Source organism: Eptatretus burgeri, chromosome 17 (genome assembly GCF_056783735.1).
Source record: "Eptatretus burgeri isolate ZD-2024b chromosome 17, Ebu_testis_v1, whole genome shotgun sequence".
Lineage (NCBI taxonomy): Eukaryota > Metazoa > Chordata > Myxini > Myxiniformes > Myxinidae > Eptatretus > Eptatretus burgeri.
This window is the reverse complement of record NC_140977.1, coordinates 49600834-49618018: the sequence shown is the minus strand read 5'-3', so window position 1 is coordinate 49618018 and position 17185 is coordinate 49600834. Positions and strand designations below refer to the sequence as shown.

General features: G+C 47.4%; 1 protein-coding gene and 1 long non-coding RNA gene across 2 annotated transcripts in view; one reads left to right on the top strand and one right to left on the bottom strand.

The window, feature by feature from the left end:
• The window catches only part of LOC147010053 (uncharacterized), a 301523-nt gene that overhangs the window by 88240 nt on the left and 196098 nt on the right, over positions 1-17185 (bottom strand). The window lies entirely within an intron of this gene.
• Positions 10151-14830, top strand: LOC147010057 (uncharacterized). Its single transcript, XR_015053062.1, has 4 exons — positions 10151-10424; positions 12396-12467; positions 13878-13968; positions 14148-14830. It is a non-coding gene; the product is annotated as an uncharacterized LOC147010057 (long non-coding RNA).

Sequence of the window (17185 nt, the reverse complement as noted above, 5' to 3'; positions counted from 1 at the left end):
TGTGTGCTTTCTGTTCATCGCGAAATAAATGTGCTTTATGTTGAACTGTTCCCGTTTCGCTTCGTCTTTTCCTTTATTGAATCTCCATCTTACTTCACGTAAAGGGTTGGTCGTGGGCTAAAACGCCCGATAATTAATCGAACCGTCCAGGTTGACGATAACACCGCTCGGTTATCCCGATAGTACGGAACGGGTCGCTTAAAGTGGCCCGTGTCCGAAGTCGACCTGCGGCGAGGTGCGGTCGCCCGGTCTACCCTCCGTGTGGGTACTTAGGTAGGTCGAATTTGGCGAGCAACCCTATCCCACGCGGGGGCCAATTGGCACGATCGTGGTGAGGCCGAAAGGCCCACCCGTGACTAGTTCCCGGCGTTAGTCCGAGAGGATCACGACGGGATTGTCCGTCCGGTGGGCGACGTGCCGCGATTCGAGTTACGTAGCCGTTCGCACGCCGGCGGGCGCGAATCCGCAACACTGGTGTCAGGAGTGGGATATAAACTCATCGCCCTCCTCGCGGCACTGGTATTGGAGAACGGGAAAACGGGCTCTCCTGTCTCCAGCTAAATTCACAGCAATCGGTCCAGGGGTGAGAGGAGCGACCCCCGATTCCCTCCAAATTACGAGCGATTCAAATTAACCCTTTACGAGAAATAAGATGGCGTCTCACGGCGAGCGGGAGCCGGGGGTATTAGGTATGTGTCGTCATGTAGGATCCATGGCCCAGGTCGGTTCTTTTTATCATTATAACCCCACCACTAACTGTGGTCAGTGGGAGCGGCTTGAGCACGAACTTTGCCGGCAAACGGAGTCGCACAATGGCAGCACGGAGCGGGCTGATATTCATGGCACAGCACGAGGCGTGAGCTCCCAGTCACCGGTTCAAGGCACGTGGTCACGGCATGTGCCATGGCAGGCGTGGCAGGATGACTATGCGAGCATTGGCAGGCTTCAGGCACAATTGGGGGATGTCTTGGAAAAGGTGAAGCGTTATGAAGAATATATCGAGGAGGTGCAACGTGGAGTGGACGAGTCACAACGGCACACAGACGCGCTTCAGAAAAATTACGTGTACGGGGGGACACAGCGATTGGACGATTTACTGGAACGAATTCGGTGGCAAAAACATGACTTGGCCAATAGAGTCGACAAATTACGTGGGAAAAAGAATTTGGTAGTGTTTTATACCCGTCAGTTGGAATATGCAAAGAGCAAACTGAACAAAAGAATAGAGGAACAGCAGATTGGTATCTCCCAGGAAAGGAAACAATGGGAGGAAGAATGGAAAACCGAGCTTGAAAAGAAACAAAAGGAGCATGACTTGGAAGTAAAACAATTAATGGAAAAATTATTGGAGGAAGCAAGGCGGTTCAAAGAACTGGAGGGGAGAGTGAGGGAAATACAGTTGGAAGAGAAAAAATGTGAACACGATGGGGAGTTGGAACAATTGAAGGAAGAGATAAGAACAGGCAATCAGGAAAGAGAAAGCCTAGAATGGAAGATAAAAAGAGGAGAGAGAGCTCGAGGAAAGGGCGGAGGAATTGCTGGAAAAGTCAGAACAGTTCAAAGAACTGCAGGGAGAATTGAGGGAGGAAGGAGAAAGGAAAACAAAGCTCGAAAAGGAAAAACGTGAACAAGATGGGGAATTGGAACTACTGAAGCGAGAGGTAAGGGCAAGCCAGTTTAAAATAGAAATCCTGGAAGGGGAGATTAGAATGGGAAAGGAATGGCAGAAAAAACTAAATGAATACAGTAAAAAAGGGACGAATTGAGGAGGGAAGCGGTGGAAAGAAGAGATGAAATGAGTGAAGAAGCACGCAAATTGAGAAACGAATTGGAAAAGAAAGCTTCTGATTTACAGAAACACCAAAACAAAGAGAGGGAATTACAAAACGAGTTGAGGATGGTGAGAGAAGAAAGAACGACAGCAGAGAATGAAACGTTAAGGAACCACACTGAGCAGATTGAACAATTAGAAGCCAAAGCAGAGTCGGAGTGTGCGGAGATGGGAAAGGAATTGGAAAAGAAAGTTTCTGAGTTACAGAAACACCAAAACAAAGAGAGGGAATTACAAAACGAGTTGAGGATGGTGAGAGAAGAAAGAACGACAACGGAAAATGAAATGTTAAGAAACCACACAGTACAGATCGAACAGCTGGAAGCGAAGGCCAGATTAAAGAATGAGATGCAAGAAAGAGTAATGATGGAAGAACGAATCAGACAGGAAAGGAAGTCAGCCAACTGAAAGAAATAACGAGATTGCAGAATGAGGAACAAGAAAGAGTACTGAAAGAACAAGGAATGAGACAGGAGAAGGAAATCAGCCAACTGAAGGAAACCACAAGATTGCAGAATGAGATGCAAAAAAGAGTAATGATGGAAGAACGAATCAGACAGGAGAAGGAAGTCAGCCAACTAAAAGAAATAACGAGATTACAGAATGAGGAACAAGAAAGAGTACTGAAAGAACAAGGAATGAGACAGAAAGAAATCCGTCAATTAAAGGAAACTATGAGATTGCAGAACGCGGAACAAGAGAGACAGTGGAATAAAAAACTGAAAGAGTATGAATTTGAAACTGAACGACAAAAGGAAAAAAATAGGTTGGAATATGAGGAGAAGTTGAAGGAGCAAGGAATGAAGCAGGAAGGAGAAATCAAGAGATTGAAGGACACAAGGAGATTGGAGAGGGAAGAACGAGAGGAACAATGGAATAGAAAACAAAAAGAACATGAATCTGAGGTTGACTAATTGAAAGAAAAGCTGAGGCTGGAGTACGAGGAGATAGACAAAGAACAGCGAATGAAACACAAAATGGAGATGAACCAAATGAAGAAAACCATGAAACTGGATAAGGAAAGACAGGAGAGGAAACGAGGAAGAGTAATGAGACAGCAGCAAATGAAACACAAAAAGGAGATTAACCAAATGAAGCAAACCATGAAACTGGAGAAGGAAGGGCAGGAGAGGAAACGAGGAAGAGTAGTGAGAGAACAGCGAATGAAACACAGGAAGGAAATGAGCCAATTGAAAGAAACAATGAGATTGGAAAACAAAGAGCAAGAGGAACAGTGGGAGAGAAAACAACAACTATATGAGTGTGAAATTGAACAACTAAAACGGAGAGCGAGACTGGAGTCAACGGAGATTGAGGAGCTCCGGAGGGAGAACGAACAGCTAATGGGGCTCAGAGAGAAAGAACGACTCAGATGGGAAGGAAAAAGGAACCAGGAAGAGACAGAAATAAGGAACAAGGTGAGAAAATGTATAGAGACACGGGAGACAAGAGACGAGGTGAAAGTAATTGGGAGGGAGAGAAAAGAACAATTAATACGGAAAGCAAGGATGAGGTACGCGGAGATCGTGAAAGAGCAAGGAGTGAAAAACAGGGAAGGACGGGAGCGACTTAAGGAGAAAGCAAGGTTGACCTACATAAAGATAAGGGAAAGACGCCAGAAAGAAGCAGAGACCAATAAACACGAGGAGACGACAGAAAGAATAAAATGTATAGAGACACGGGAGATAGAGGGTGAATTGGACAAGGTTAGTGACGCACACACACACACGGAGGTAGTGGAGGATAATGGGGGTGAGCTCGCGGACTGGGTAGAGACCCGGTGCGAGCAGTTGGATGGCCTCCTCCAGGAACGAGGGGAGGGAGTATGCCCCCTTGAGGCGAGTCACGACCATGTGGGTTCGGTCGTGCTTTGCGAGGTCGAGGGGAGGAGTGCTGTGGACGGGTGCACGCCGAGCTTGGGGGGTATAGAGGCCCCGGAGACCCTTGTGGGGACACGAATCCCCAGTGTGGTTGTCCCGGTGTGTGTGGTGTCGAGGTGTGTGTTCACGAGTGTGGCGAAATGCGTGCTGCAACGCACGCATAGCGCGGGTCCAAGGGCGTGTGTGAGAGCGACCGGGTGGGTGACAAAGACCCCGTGTGTGGAAGCGACCCCGTGTGTGAGTGGTGTGGTGGTAAGTGTGCAGAAGGGCGTGCTTCCAGCATGCCGTGTGTGGATGAGGCACCGCGGATGAGTGCCCCCGCGTGTGTGAGTGAGGAACGGTGTATGAGTGAGGCACCGCGGATGAGTTTCCCCGCGTGTGTGAGTGAGGAACGGTGTATGAGTGAGGAACCGCGGATGAGTGCCCCCGCGTGTGTGAGTAGTATGGTTTGTGTGAGGGAAATGGCACGAGTGAGTGAAAGGCCGCGAGTGAGTGGAGCCACGTGTGCAAGGGAAATGGCATTCGTGAGTGAGCGGCCGAGTGTGAGAGAGACAGCGTGTGCAAGGTCGCTGTGTGTAAGGGAGATGTCGGTCGGCATGTGTGAACTTGCAGCCGCGTCTCCCGGTGTGAGTTTAATGGTGAGGTGTGTTAGCGTCGTAACACGCGGGAGTGCGTGTGTGGAATGGCGACGACGGCGACATGTGAGGAAAGAAAGCCGAGTAGCGGCTGTAGTTGTTTCGGGGACCGTGCCGGGTTCACCCAGCAGTGAGCACAAGGTCCGTGCTGTGCAACGCACGAGACCCCCACGTGCTCGCTTGCGAGAGTGAAGTCCCGGTCCGGAAACGCACGCGGTGGATTTGCCGATCCCGCGGACGGACAAAGTTTAGGCAGGATTACGGATTTGGACCGGACGGGTTCTCCACGCGATCGTGTGTGTTAAGCTCCAACGGGCAAAGCACATGTGTTCGCGTGGGGAACCCCTCGAGACGTGGGGCTTGTGTTTTTTTTATGCGCACGGTGACGTCATGGCTGCACGCGGGGTTGGAATCCGGCAGGAGGGGTATCCCTGCCGGATGGTACCGTCCAAGGAGGGACGAGGTACACGTGCAGCTGCATGACGTCACGGGCAGGTGCAAAGTGCGCGAGCTGTGAGTTGCCGCGCTGGTGATGCGCATGGAAAAAAACAAACAAAAAAAAACAGTAAGCCTCACTTTCGGGTGCACAGGATTCCCTGGCAAGGGGTGGAAGACCCCCTTACCAGGGCACAGGATGGAAACTAGTTAGGGGGAAGGGTTTGCTTTGTTAGATCAACTTCATGGGGCAGGGGTAAGTCCTCATGGAGTCCGTGGAATGGATTAGTTAGAGGGATTGTAGCCAGATTGAGGTTGGGAAATAAAATGATTTATTTGGGAACAGTGACAGACTTGTGAATGTGTAGAGGGGACGTAGTTTAGCTACGTAGTGTTAAAAGGAACGTGCTGTAGTTTAAGGGACGACGTGGGAGCACGAGTTAGTTAGGGGATGCAGATAGAAGGATGGCAGAGTTCAGCGGTGAGTGTGTTGAAGAGTTGGTGAGTGAGTGAGTGAGGCCAGCGGGTCTGTGTGAGTGGAGCGAATGGGGCATGCATGGTGCGATGAGTGATTGGGGGGAGGAGTGACTCCCGCCCAAGGGACCCCGGGGTCAGTGTAGAGTGAGTTAGGGGGTTAGTTAAATTGAAAAATGGAGGTCGTTTTGTTGTTGGTGGGAGTGTCGGCTCGAAACCAATTTGGAGGGGTGCAGGAGCCCTGTTGACGGGCTGGGAGCGTGGCTGCGAAAGGTGAGTATCGCTGAGTGGGTACCCCGGGCACCAGGCTAGTCGGCCGTGGTAGGCCAAGGGCCCATGGGGGGCCGGGATAGCGTAGTGGGCACGGGTGCGCCTGCTTGGTGCGGGGGCCCGGGGCGCCATTAGCCGCGTGGGCAGTGTTGTGGGCACGGGTGACCCTCGGAAAGGGGCCCGGGGAGCCAGCCTCCCACGTGTGCGTTTCAGGGGAGGTGCCATGGGGGGCACTCCCCGGTGTTCGGGAGCTGGTCGGCTCGGAGGCAGTGTAGTGCCCGGGGGTGCCATCGTCGGAGAATCGGCAGAGGGTCGTGCCTGCCAAAGGGAGCCATGCGTCCCAGCCATGAGACCGTGTGAGGGCACGGAGAGAAAATTGGGGGGGCGAGGCCCGAAATTGTGAGGACACCAACACAGGCGACGGGAATCTGGGTTTATAGAACCAATAGTTTAAGCGAGAGGCGCTTGTTGAAAGGCCCGGGGTAGTTTAACAGTCAATGGTTAGGGTAGATTAGGAAGTGTACCCCTCCGCACCATCCATCCCCTCGTTCTCGTTGTGGGCCGCTGGACCCACTTTGGGTTAGATCGCTGAACTCTGGGGAGGCCATCCTGAGGCTTCGTTGGGCCTCGGCACAGGACGTTAGCTCTCCCTTATTCCCCTCCGGGAAGGGAACGTAGGGGTTGGGAGTAGGCTAGGTGATAGGATAGGTTAGCCGAACAAGGACAATACAGGGGGTTAGGGGACGATTTATAGTGGGGAAGTAAAAATAAAAATAAAAAATAAATAAGTTGGGGCTAAATTGGGGTTTGACAAATTAAGGGAGTGGGTATAGACAGTGACAGGCAAAGGCGATAGGTTGGGAGGGAGACCGTAGGGTAGGTCCGAGCCCGCCTTCCGACTGGCCAGCACCACCGCACTCCCTCCACCAACCTCCACTGAACGGCAAAAGCTGGCCAGCTTCATCTGCTGGCTGCGTTGCTGCAAGGCAAAGGCCGGCCCACTTCATCGGCAGCTGTTGTTTTGCTGCAAGGCCTGTGCCGGCCGGATCGTCTGCAGCTGTTTTCTTCGAGGCCTGTGCCGGCCAGTTCGTCTGCCGGCTGTGTTTGCCTGCAGCGGCCTTCTTCTGCGGGCTGTGTTTGCCTGCTGCCTTTGCCATGCCATGCCCACTGCCCACGTTCACCAGCCCCGTTCAATTTTGCTTTGCCCCCCCCCCCCGTTCATTTCCATGTACGCCGGGATCATCGTAAAAGCAACAGATTGCAAGCTGCAAGAACTGCCCTGTTGGCAGCTACAACACGGGCCTGCAGTGGCGGCCCGTGCACCGTGTTTGCGTGCATCCATTCATCCATCCATTCGTTGTGCTCATTGCGTGTGCCACTTGAGCTGGCACGGAGACTGTGTTTGTGCAGCCCATGCACCGTTGTGGTTCACTGCGTTCAGTTCAAAAGGGAAGGCCTTGGACTGCGAGTGAGCAGCCGGCCACGTTCCCTGTCACCTGCATTGTTTGAGCCAGAGACTGCATGCGAGCAGCCTGGCTCCCTGCTAACTGCTTTCTTTTTGCAGAGTTCAGTGATCCTGGGCCATGGTTTAGTGTAAAATTTGTAAGTTAAGGTTAAGATGTACTGTAAATATGAGTGCGCCCCTGGCATGTCTGTCTTAGCGCCGGCAATTTTATTTAAGTCGTCCGTGTGAGTGAGTTTGTTTAGGTAGTTACTCAGCCCTCAGGTTATTTATTTTGGGGACACGAATACCATGAATGTCGCACTCAGGGATCCGTAGGTAAAATGTACTCGGGGAAAACGACACATGATGGCACACGAAAATTTGACGACTCGGGACGAGTCTGTAAAAAGGGGAGGGGGTAGTGTTGTGGTTGACGAAATTCGCAAACCACCATTCAGGTCCCTTAGGTGAGATATCTCTGTAAGTATATGTGTAGTTAGGCCCAAACCCGTTGTTTAGAGGGAATAAATGTCATTCATGTGGGCTGCGACCCTTTTAGATAGCCGTTTTTCTTTTACTATCTTTATTTTGGACCAGCCGCCATTACTACCACCACCAACCACGTCTCAACAGCCATCACAACAACCACCAGCCGCAACGCCGCTTCACAACAACAACAACGCTAACAGCCACGACCTTTACCGTCACATCTCACTCTCGCAACTATCGCATCACCGCCATTTCCGCGCCGCTTGTGGGCACCGATACTGGACTCGTGCAGGGCGCGCACCGAGCAGCGTGTGCAGAAACATCACAGCCTTTCCGAAGAAAACGGATCAAAAACGACTCGCGCCCACTTCTGTTCCGTCCTATCGGCGAGCGTGGGGCGATTTGGCCCCGCCTCCAGGTGCGTTGGAGTAATATCCCTATATGCAAATTCATGGATCAAAAAGCATTCACGCCCACTTTTCCTCGGTCCAATGGGGAGCCAGCCAGAGGTGAAGGGTCGAAGGTAAAGGGTCAAAGGCGAAGGAGCGAGGCCCCGGGGGCTATAAAGGGCTGCGTTCGCTCACCAAACGAGGCAGTTCGGAGTCGGTGGAGTTGGGAAGAAGGGCAGTTGGGAGTCGGTGGAGTTGGGAAGAAGAAGCAGTAGTAGTCAGTCAAGTGGAGTCGGTGGAGTTGGGAAGAGCCAGTCAGGAGAGGAGTCGGAGAAGGCGGTTGGACGGAGCTGTGGAGAGTTGGAGAGGTGGCGGCGGCGAAGGCGGTCGAGGGGGTGCTCGTGTCAGAGTCGGGGAGCTGCGGAGAGGAGAGGCCGGCAACGCGACCGAGGTCGTGGTGGAGACGCTCGTCGCGGGACCCGAGACAGAGAGATATCCTCCTTCCCCCGAGCATCAACAACCCCCTTCCTGTTTCCCCCCAGGCTGAGATAGTGCGAGAAGGGGGCCCCGTTCCCACCCCATACCAAGCAGTCCCAGCGAGGCCCGCGGAGTCGGGGCGCCAGCGCCATTTTGCGGCTCATCACCAGATGGGTAGGCTCGACGCGGTCTCGGCCCCAGTCCCGTCTGCCCCCTCATAGTGGAGGGTGGTCCCTTTTTCTTTTGCTTTGAGTATATGTGTTGTCGGCGCCGTCTGTGAAGTAAAACTGTATAAGTGTTGCCGTGTGCTCGGTAGTCGGTTAGCTCTGCATTGTCTTTTGCTTTTACATTTGCTTTTTGTGCATTATTGTGTGTTTCTTCTTCTTCTTTTACATTTGCTTTTGGTGCAATTGTATATGTGTGCTTTCCGTTCATCGCGAAATAAATGTGCTTTATGTTGAACTGTTTTCCCGTTTCGCTTCGTCTTTTCCTTTATTGAATCTCCATCTTACTTCACGTAAAGGGTTGGTCGTGGGCGAAAACACCCGATAATTAATCGAACCGTCCAGGTTGACGATAACACCGCTCGGTTATCCCGATAGTACGGAACGGGTCGCTTAAAGTGGCCCGTCTCCGAAGTTGACCTGCGGCGAGGTGCGGTCGCCCAGTCTACCCTCCGTGTGGGTACTTAGGTAGGTCGAATTTGGCGAGCAACCCTATCCCACGCGGGGGCCGATTGGCACGATCGTGGTGAGGCCGAAAGGCCCACCCGTGACTAGTTCCCGGCGTTAGTCCGAGAGGGTCACGACGGGATTGTCCGTCCGGTGGGCGACGTGCCGCGATTCGAGTTACGTGGCCGTTCGCACGCCGGCGGGCGCGAATCCGCAACAATATTGAAGGCCTTGTTTTCCACGGCGTCAAGCTGAGCAAGATGTGAGGCAGAGGAGCCAGCCACGAGGGGAGAGCAGTACTCCATCAAGGTGTGGATGAAAGCCTTGTTGGTGGATAGGAGCTCAGGTGTGCCAAGGAAGGACTTTGCATGACAGAGTATGCCCAGTCAGCATCTCCCTTTGGAGGCCAACTTTAAAATGTTTCTTTCCCGAGAGAGGTCATGGCTGAGAGTGAGACCCAAGAGTTTGAGTGACTGAACCTCTTTGAGAGGGTTGTTGAGAAAGTAGAATAAATAAATAAATGGTGCTGAGTGGCAGGTCAGGGATAACATGAACATGGATGGAACTGGTTACTGGGGTTCTGAGAATGATGCAAGAAACCAATGGTGTGAGAATCCAGACCTGACCAAGGTGAGGATTTTCTACCTCCTCACATCCTAAGATGGATCCATGCGACATCCTCCTCAACTGTAGAAAGGTGGAGAAGCCAGCTTAGTTGCAGACCATTCACGCATCAGGTATCATCAGGTTAAATATGTCATCTGTGACCGGCGACCAAACCTAAAATGACAAAACCAAGGCCTGGAGAATGAAATAAACACATTGCTCAAAAAAATGGTGAATTCAGGATTTCACAAATACCGCCATCTTTCATCAACACACACCTCCAACTAAGATGGTTTTCAAAAATAAAACCCAAATGTTTCGCTGACTTGGGAAACAACTCAACCATGAACTGTCCCACTCTCGACCAATCACGGCAGTGGTTCCTTCACCTGGAATGTACCTGAATGCCATTTCAGCAAGTTCTAACAGGACAGAACGTTTTCAAATATGTCACTATAAGGTTTGATTAAATGAAACAATAAACTTGTTTACTGTTAATATTTTCCTGATTTCGATGTCACGGCGAACAATCCATGTTATATAAGGATGGTAACACATGAACACCAACACGTTCTACCTCCACAACTGAGCCCAGTGAAAGCAGTTTCATCATCTCCCTTATCTCTACCTTTTGTTTTTCCAGCCAAGTTGGACCTTCATTCACAACATTTCTTTCAACAAGAGTCAGTGCGGTGTGAGAACGAGTTTTCTTGTTCCTCTTGCTCTCTCGGGTCTCTACCCATCCACGATGAGGTCCTGGATCTTGATACCACTGCTGTTGATTCTCTGCTTGGACATTCGTAGCTGCAGAGCAAAGCCAGTGGTGAGTAAAGCCAGTGGTGAGGAAGGCCATCTTCGGTTGTTGGTTGGTTTATCGATGTTGGGTTTATGGAATATTTTTTTCGATGTTGTTAATGGTGGTTCTGGTTTTTCGTGTTTTCGATTATTGAGTGCAACACATTTTGGAAATTGATAAGCAAGTGAAGATGGTGGTGCAGGTACAAAAGAGAGCAGGTATTACAGAGATCATTGTTTTGTGGGTGGTTTTAAGAATGTGTAGCAGGGCAGGAATGGAGACCCTTTAGTTTGAGAGGGTCAATGTAGAGGATTCTCCAAACTTGTATTCATGATCATGTGGATTGTTTGGTTTTCCATGAAACAAAAGTTTGGGCGTAAAATCCTGCAAGTTTGTCGAGCAGGTGAAGTTGATGTTAATGATTTTAGAGTTACTCATTTGTGTTTGGCAGATTGGACATGACACAGAGAGGTTACGGAACAAAACCAGTGACTTTCACCATGACATGGTTCCAAATGGATTCGTTGTATAATACCCTTGGTAAACCCTGATTAACCACACTGTAGTTATTGTGGAAAATTAATATCAATGAGATGGTGCCGTCCCTGCGATGCAGTGCCAACAGGTGTGCAAATCATCAGAATGCCAATTTATAGCTCGGTAGAGATTCGAACCGAGGCTCCATAGCTCAGAGGTGAGTGCTCATAACTTTCGGCTCCCCTTTCAGCACATTCAAACAATGACATAAAACTGAGATTTACAGCAATTACATAATAACTACAGGTCTGTAATTGCACACCACTCATGGTTTCCGGTGCAGTCAAGTCGTAAATTTGAAATTCTGCCTCGTCATGAAAATGAACGTCATCAATTTTTTTTTCAAAAAAGATGGAGGATATGTTCCTCCTCAATGTTGAAAAGCTCACATTAGTGGCTAAAACGACCACTCCCCCACCCCACCCCACCCCCCCCCTCAATTCCTGAAAACACACAAAGAAAAACAATTGCAACAAACGAACTCCAGTCGAGCAGAAATTAATTTGGCAGAGTCCGAAAGGCATTAGTGTTGAAACAATATCTTCCAAAAGGGTTGCTGAAAGTAAACAACAATACACTATCCTATCTCGTAGGACCTGCAGGAGTCATTTTGTTCAAACATTGAGAACACCTGATTACCTCCAAACCTGCCGATTACCTCCTCTGGAATGGGGCTCTCATGGTGCTCTCGTTTTACCCCTGTATTTAAATTCCTTCAATCTAAACGTAACGGGAACAAGCTATCCTCATGTTCTTCCCAGTTCCCACTGGTTGTATCTCGTCGTGGTGTTCTGCTACCGGAGGAATTAATTCATGTATGATTCATTCAAGTCAATAAACTACACATGGAGAAACTCAAACTCCTTGTTGTTTAATTCCAGACTATTGAAGAGTACTGCCCGGGTGGGGGGAGGGGGGGTAGTGTTTCTTCACATTCTGCAATCGGAATGTTTTTTACTGCTTTGTGTGTCAAATCACTGTCAGGGAAGGAGGTGGTGATGATGATGTCTTGGTCGTACCGCCCTTATAAACACAAAGACAATAAAATAACACAAATATCAGATTTGCCAAAACTGATAATTCCGATATGTGATCATTTGGTATCGATTCATTCACTTTACAAACTTTTATTTAAAATGCATGTTCGTTTGATTTCCCAGTAATTTCATGGAGACAGCGACAGATTCTCCCCAAATGGTTGAAACACACACGTGATGTCACATCACATATTCTGGAATATTCAAAGAGAAGCCCTTGCTGTCTCCAGAGAAGTTGTTGGAAATTCAAACAAGTGACATCGGTGGCAAAGGAAGACATGGTGGAAATGGTCTTTAGTTGTTGATTGATTGAAATTTCTTTTTCATGAGTTTGCAATTTATACAATTCATCAAAATGATATCTCTATCTCTATCGCTCTCTCTCTCTCCCCCCCCCTTCTCTCTCTCCTCCCTCTCTCTCTAGGATCAGCAAGTATATCTTCCAAAACCACGACTCCCAAATCAGCATGTTTTAGATGCTACTATTGGAGAAAATGTGAGTGTATTTGCAAAACTCTTACTCTCATGACTCTTCCTCGTGCAAATCCATCAGGCCCTCCCAACTGACCTGACCAATTATAAATTTGCATTTTCCTTGAAAATGAACCCCAAAAGGCTGTTATTTTTAAGAACAACATCGAGACTCAGTGAAGAACGACGTGTGATTGGATGAAAAAAGGTAAAAATCTGACAATGGGGACACAGTTAGACCACTCATCCAAATATAACTAGATCACTGGTTTGATGAAAAACACTGAAGTCACTGGCCACCATCTTAGTGATCACCACAACATGAAAGAGCCCGATAAAAAATTAAAATTCAGTTTATTTAAAAACTTGCTAATCTTTGATTTTTTTTTTCCACGTTCTTTACTCTGGAACTTTTGGTCAGAAGGGAGTCCAAATATGGCGGCGGCGTGGTCTCATCAGCAAACGCACTCTCATCGGCCGGTAGTTCCTCTATAGTCGAGAGCTCAGTGAATTGGAAACATTAAGCAAGAGAATGAACGAACATGAAACGATTGGTGGGGTGTGGGAAGTGACAAAATAAATCACTGTAAATAAGAGGGTTGGGCTTGGTTCTTTTAGGTTAATGGGGGTACAAAAGATCATGGGTAGGTAAGGATGTGATATGAGATTAACAGTACACTGTATATTTCAATGTGTGGAAGGAGGAGGGATTGAACCGTGTCTGGAAAGGTCGAGTGAAGGAAGTCAATGTATAGGATTCTCCAAACCTGTATTCACGATCATGTGGATTGTTCAATTTGTCATTAAAAACAGCCGGTTGGGAATAAAATGCCGCAAGTTTGTCGAGCAGGTGAAGTTGGTGTTAATGATATGAGAGTTACGAAGTTGTGATTTAACAGATGAGACATAACACAAAGATTCTTGAACAAAACCAAACTTTCACCATGATATGGCACCAAATTGATTGGTCGTATCATACCCTTTGTAAACCCTGATGGAAAAACTGAGGAACAAAGGAGTCGAAGTGTGCAGTCATTCGGGATTTTGAAAGTTTAACCTGGGAGCGATTGCTGGAAGAACTTGTACAACCAGGAGTTATTGTAGATGGTCGGAGGACAGAGATAAACCACAGGAGAGGTGGTAAAATGGGTATGGTGGGATAGGGAGGGTGGATAGTTATCACTTGAATCAAACATTTCACTGGGAGAAATCAGTCCTGACATCCTCTTGTAGACACAATACACCGTCTCACTTCAACATCCCAAGGGAATATGATCTCCTCTCGGACTGAGTGACGAGTGAAGATCTCAACTCGTTTGTAAAGAGATGAACAATCCAACTGATTTGCACATTACTGTGACGGCTTCCTTGTTACTAATGGAACTTTTGTTGATGCTGATCAAACTCCATCAAATGTTTTTTTTTCTGTGTTCAGTTCTTTTACACTGGAGGAAGAAGACTAGCAACGCCGGTCGGCGAAAAGTGATAAATCCAAACATGAAATAGAATCAACAATTTCCTCTTTGGTGAGTTTTAATTACCATCTGTTTGGGAGAGTTAATTTATACAGAGCTTGGATATTGATCCAATTCGAAGATGATCATCTTGTTCTGGAAGAATTTTTGCATTTTCCAGTTGATATTTGTTGGTGGTTTTTCTGAAAAACATCAATCTGGACCACTCTTTGTGTGAACCTCTTTTTCAGATTACAAAACATCCAGAGTAGATGAATTGATCGATTGATTGTGGCAACATCATCACAAGTTGTCATGGGAACCGCTCGTACAAACGTCATGGCACATCCCACACACAAACACTCATGCTTCCTCCATCCCAAAATCCTCATCCCTCTTACACAGATCATGGAGAAATTTCATCCCGAATGTTCGAAAATGCAATGATAACTTTTGATTCAAGAATTAACCAATCATATCTCAATAATCAAACTGAGAACGATTTTATCACTTCCTTTGTTATTCCTGCACATTCTTAGAAACATCGAGTCGTGAAATGGAACTTTTCACAGCGAGGGGAGAAGGAACGGTGAAAAGGGCTGCTGACGATAGAGCGACAAGCACCACGTCGAGATATCTGGATATATGAACACAATAAGAGAATGTCGATGCAAATTTCTCCAAAATTCGCGAAATGGGTTTGAGGGTGATAAAAATAATAATAAAATGTTGGTAATTAAACTTGATTGAAAAGTAAATGTATGGTTGTGAACCTTCAATGGAAAATGTACTCAAATATGACATGATTATTACAATTCTATGTGCTTGAACATGTATCTATTTCAATGATATATATTTTCATTTGAAATGATCTTGTATCTCTTTTCTGAATTGAAAGATGATCAATCTGCCGAGTAAAGGTGCCCAAAACAGACTGACCCTTCAAGTAATCTTTAATCATTATTCAGTATAATAGAATTACCTATTATTTTAATTTATTCTGTTTATTAAGGGAAATTTCAGATATAAATAATTATATAAAGCATCTGAAAGTCTGGTTGGAGATATTATTTGAGCTCAGTTTGAGTGTTGGTTGAAGGAGATATCCAGATGTGTTTTTACACTTTTGTCAGATTCAGATTATATAACATTCTCTCGCCTTTTCAATGCGGACTGACCTTCTGACCTCAATTCCACGGAACCATGTGTAATCCATCCAAGTACCCAAAGGGCTGCAGTCTTGACGTCATTCTGTGCCGAGGGTGAATTCACCCTGAATATTATATTCCTTATCCCTTAAAAATTAAGCTGACTGCTGCACAAAAGCTGAAAGTGATCTCTTCCATGAACCCTCAACCTGTCAACTGTGGTGCCAGCACATGGGGAATAAAAACAGACTTTGTCTCACTGAACACTCGATACGAATTCAAAGTTTCTATGGACTTCAGAATTGAGAGGAAGACTGTGTTGCTTATTGAACTGACTGAAATTTTCCATATCGATGTTTATTTCTATTTGTTTATGTTTCTTTTTAACATACGACTCAAATGTACAGAAGGAAATGAGAATTTATTCGGCAAGACCAATGAGCACTTCACACCCTTGACATATCCAACACAGATTTACTTTCACCAATTTACTCTTCCTATATTTTACTTGAAAGTACTCTGTTGTTTGGTAAACGAGGAGTGAAAGAGAGCTGATTATGGGATATGTCCACTTGGGACGGTTAGATGATACTCTTATTCATCAAGATGGTTGATGTCGATCTCTTCAACTGCTGTCCAGTCGCAATGGAATGCAGTCACTGAGGTCGGCAGAACTGAAACACGAACTCTGAGCCTCTCAATCGTTCACAACATTGAAAGATGGAATGTAAGGTCAATGAATCAGGGAAAGTGAGATATAATAAAAGAGAGATGGAGAGGACAAGAACTGATATTTTGGGGAGAAATGAACTGAGATGGACTGGTTTAAGGCAGTTTCAATCGGCCGATAACAAAGTGTTCTTTTCTGTTCACAAAACCTGTAATATTAATGGAGCGGCAGTGATTTGCAATGAGATCATGAGAGAGTGGCACAGTCAGTACTGGGATATAACCCAGTGAATGGTGGGTTTATATCATTGAGGTTGAAGAAATGGAGCAGCAGTGATTTGCAAGAGATGATGACAGAGTACCAGAGTTCATATTGGAATATAATCGATATATAATGGAGCAAGTGGATGTGAATATGTGTGTGGATGTATGTTTCAATGTTTGTATATCCGCTCTTCACCTATTGGTTGGACCCTTGACCTGACATCACCCACAATTGTATCCTGAAATACTTCACCTAAAGTATCCAGAGGACCCAAAAGAGCCCCCCACCACTCCCAAGGACCCAAAAGACACGAAGGACTGAAAAGACCCAAAAGACTGAAAAGACCCCGATAACCCAATGGATCCCAAAGACCCGAAATACCCTTAAAAGACCCAAAAGACCTGAAAGAGACTTCAGACCTTAAAATACCCAAAAGATCCCAAAGACCCAACAATGCCCCAAAGGCCCCAAAGACCAAAAATATGCTGAAGACCCAAAACACCTAAAATACCCAAAGGACCCAGAGGACCCCGAAAACCGAAAATATCCAGAGGAGCCAAAAGACGTAGGGCATCCAAAAGACCCCGAAGACACAATAGACTCAGAGGACACAAAATAGCTGGAGGATCAAAAAGACACAACAGGATGATCATTGACCCATGAAAATTCTGCATCATGCAAAATATGACATCAGGTCCCTAATGCTCACCCCCCCTTCCCCACACCCAACACAATCCAACGTCTTTAACCCCCCCTTCCGAAATCTGATATCCACCCCTCCTCAAAAACGCAAAAAAATCTGAAAACCCACTCCGTGGGAGTCCCTCCTGTGCAGCTTCCCTTCGCAGGGCAGCTCACCGGATGACAGGATTGGGGCAAAGCCTTCGGGACCCCCAATCTTTGATAGGAGGGAAACCACGGGGTAACATCCCTGGGTCAGATTGCAGGAGAGTGTGTCGGAGTGGTGCTGAGGTGTCGTCCACCAGACGGCGGTCTCCTTGGGTTAACCTGAGGCGGTCCCTTCGGGTGGGTGCCTGGAATGTCCTATCCCGAAGAGAGGATGATCACCTGTCTCTGTTATCATCTGAGCTCAAGTGTTTGGACATCGGGATTGCAGCTCTCTCTGAGGTTCGGAGACCGGATTGCGGCGAGATAATGGTGGGTGGCTACACCTACTATTGGTCTGGTCGCTCTGATGGTTACCATG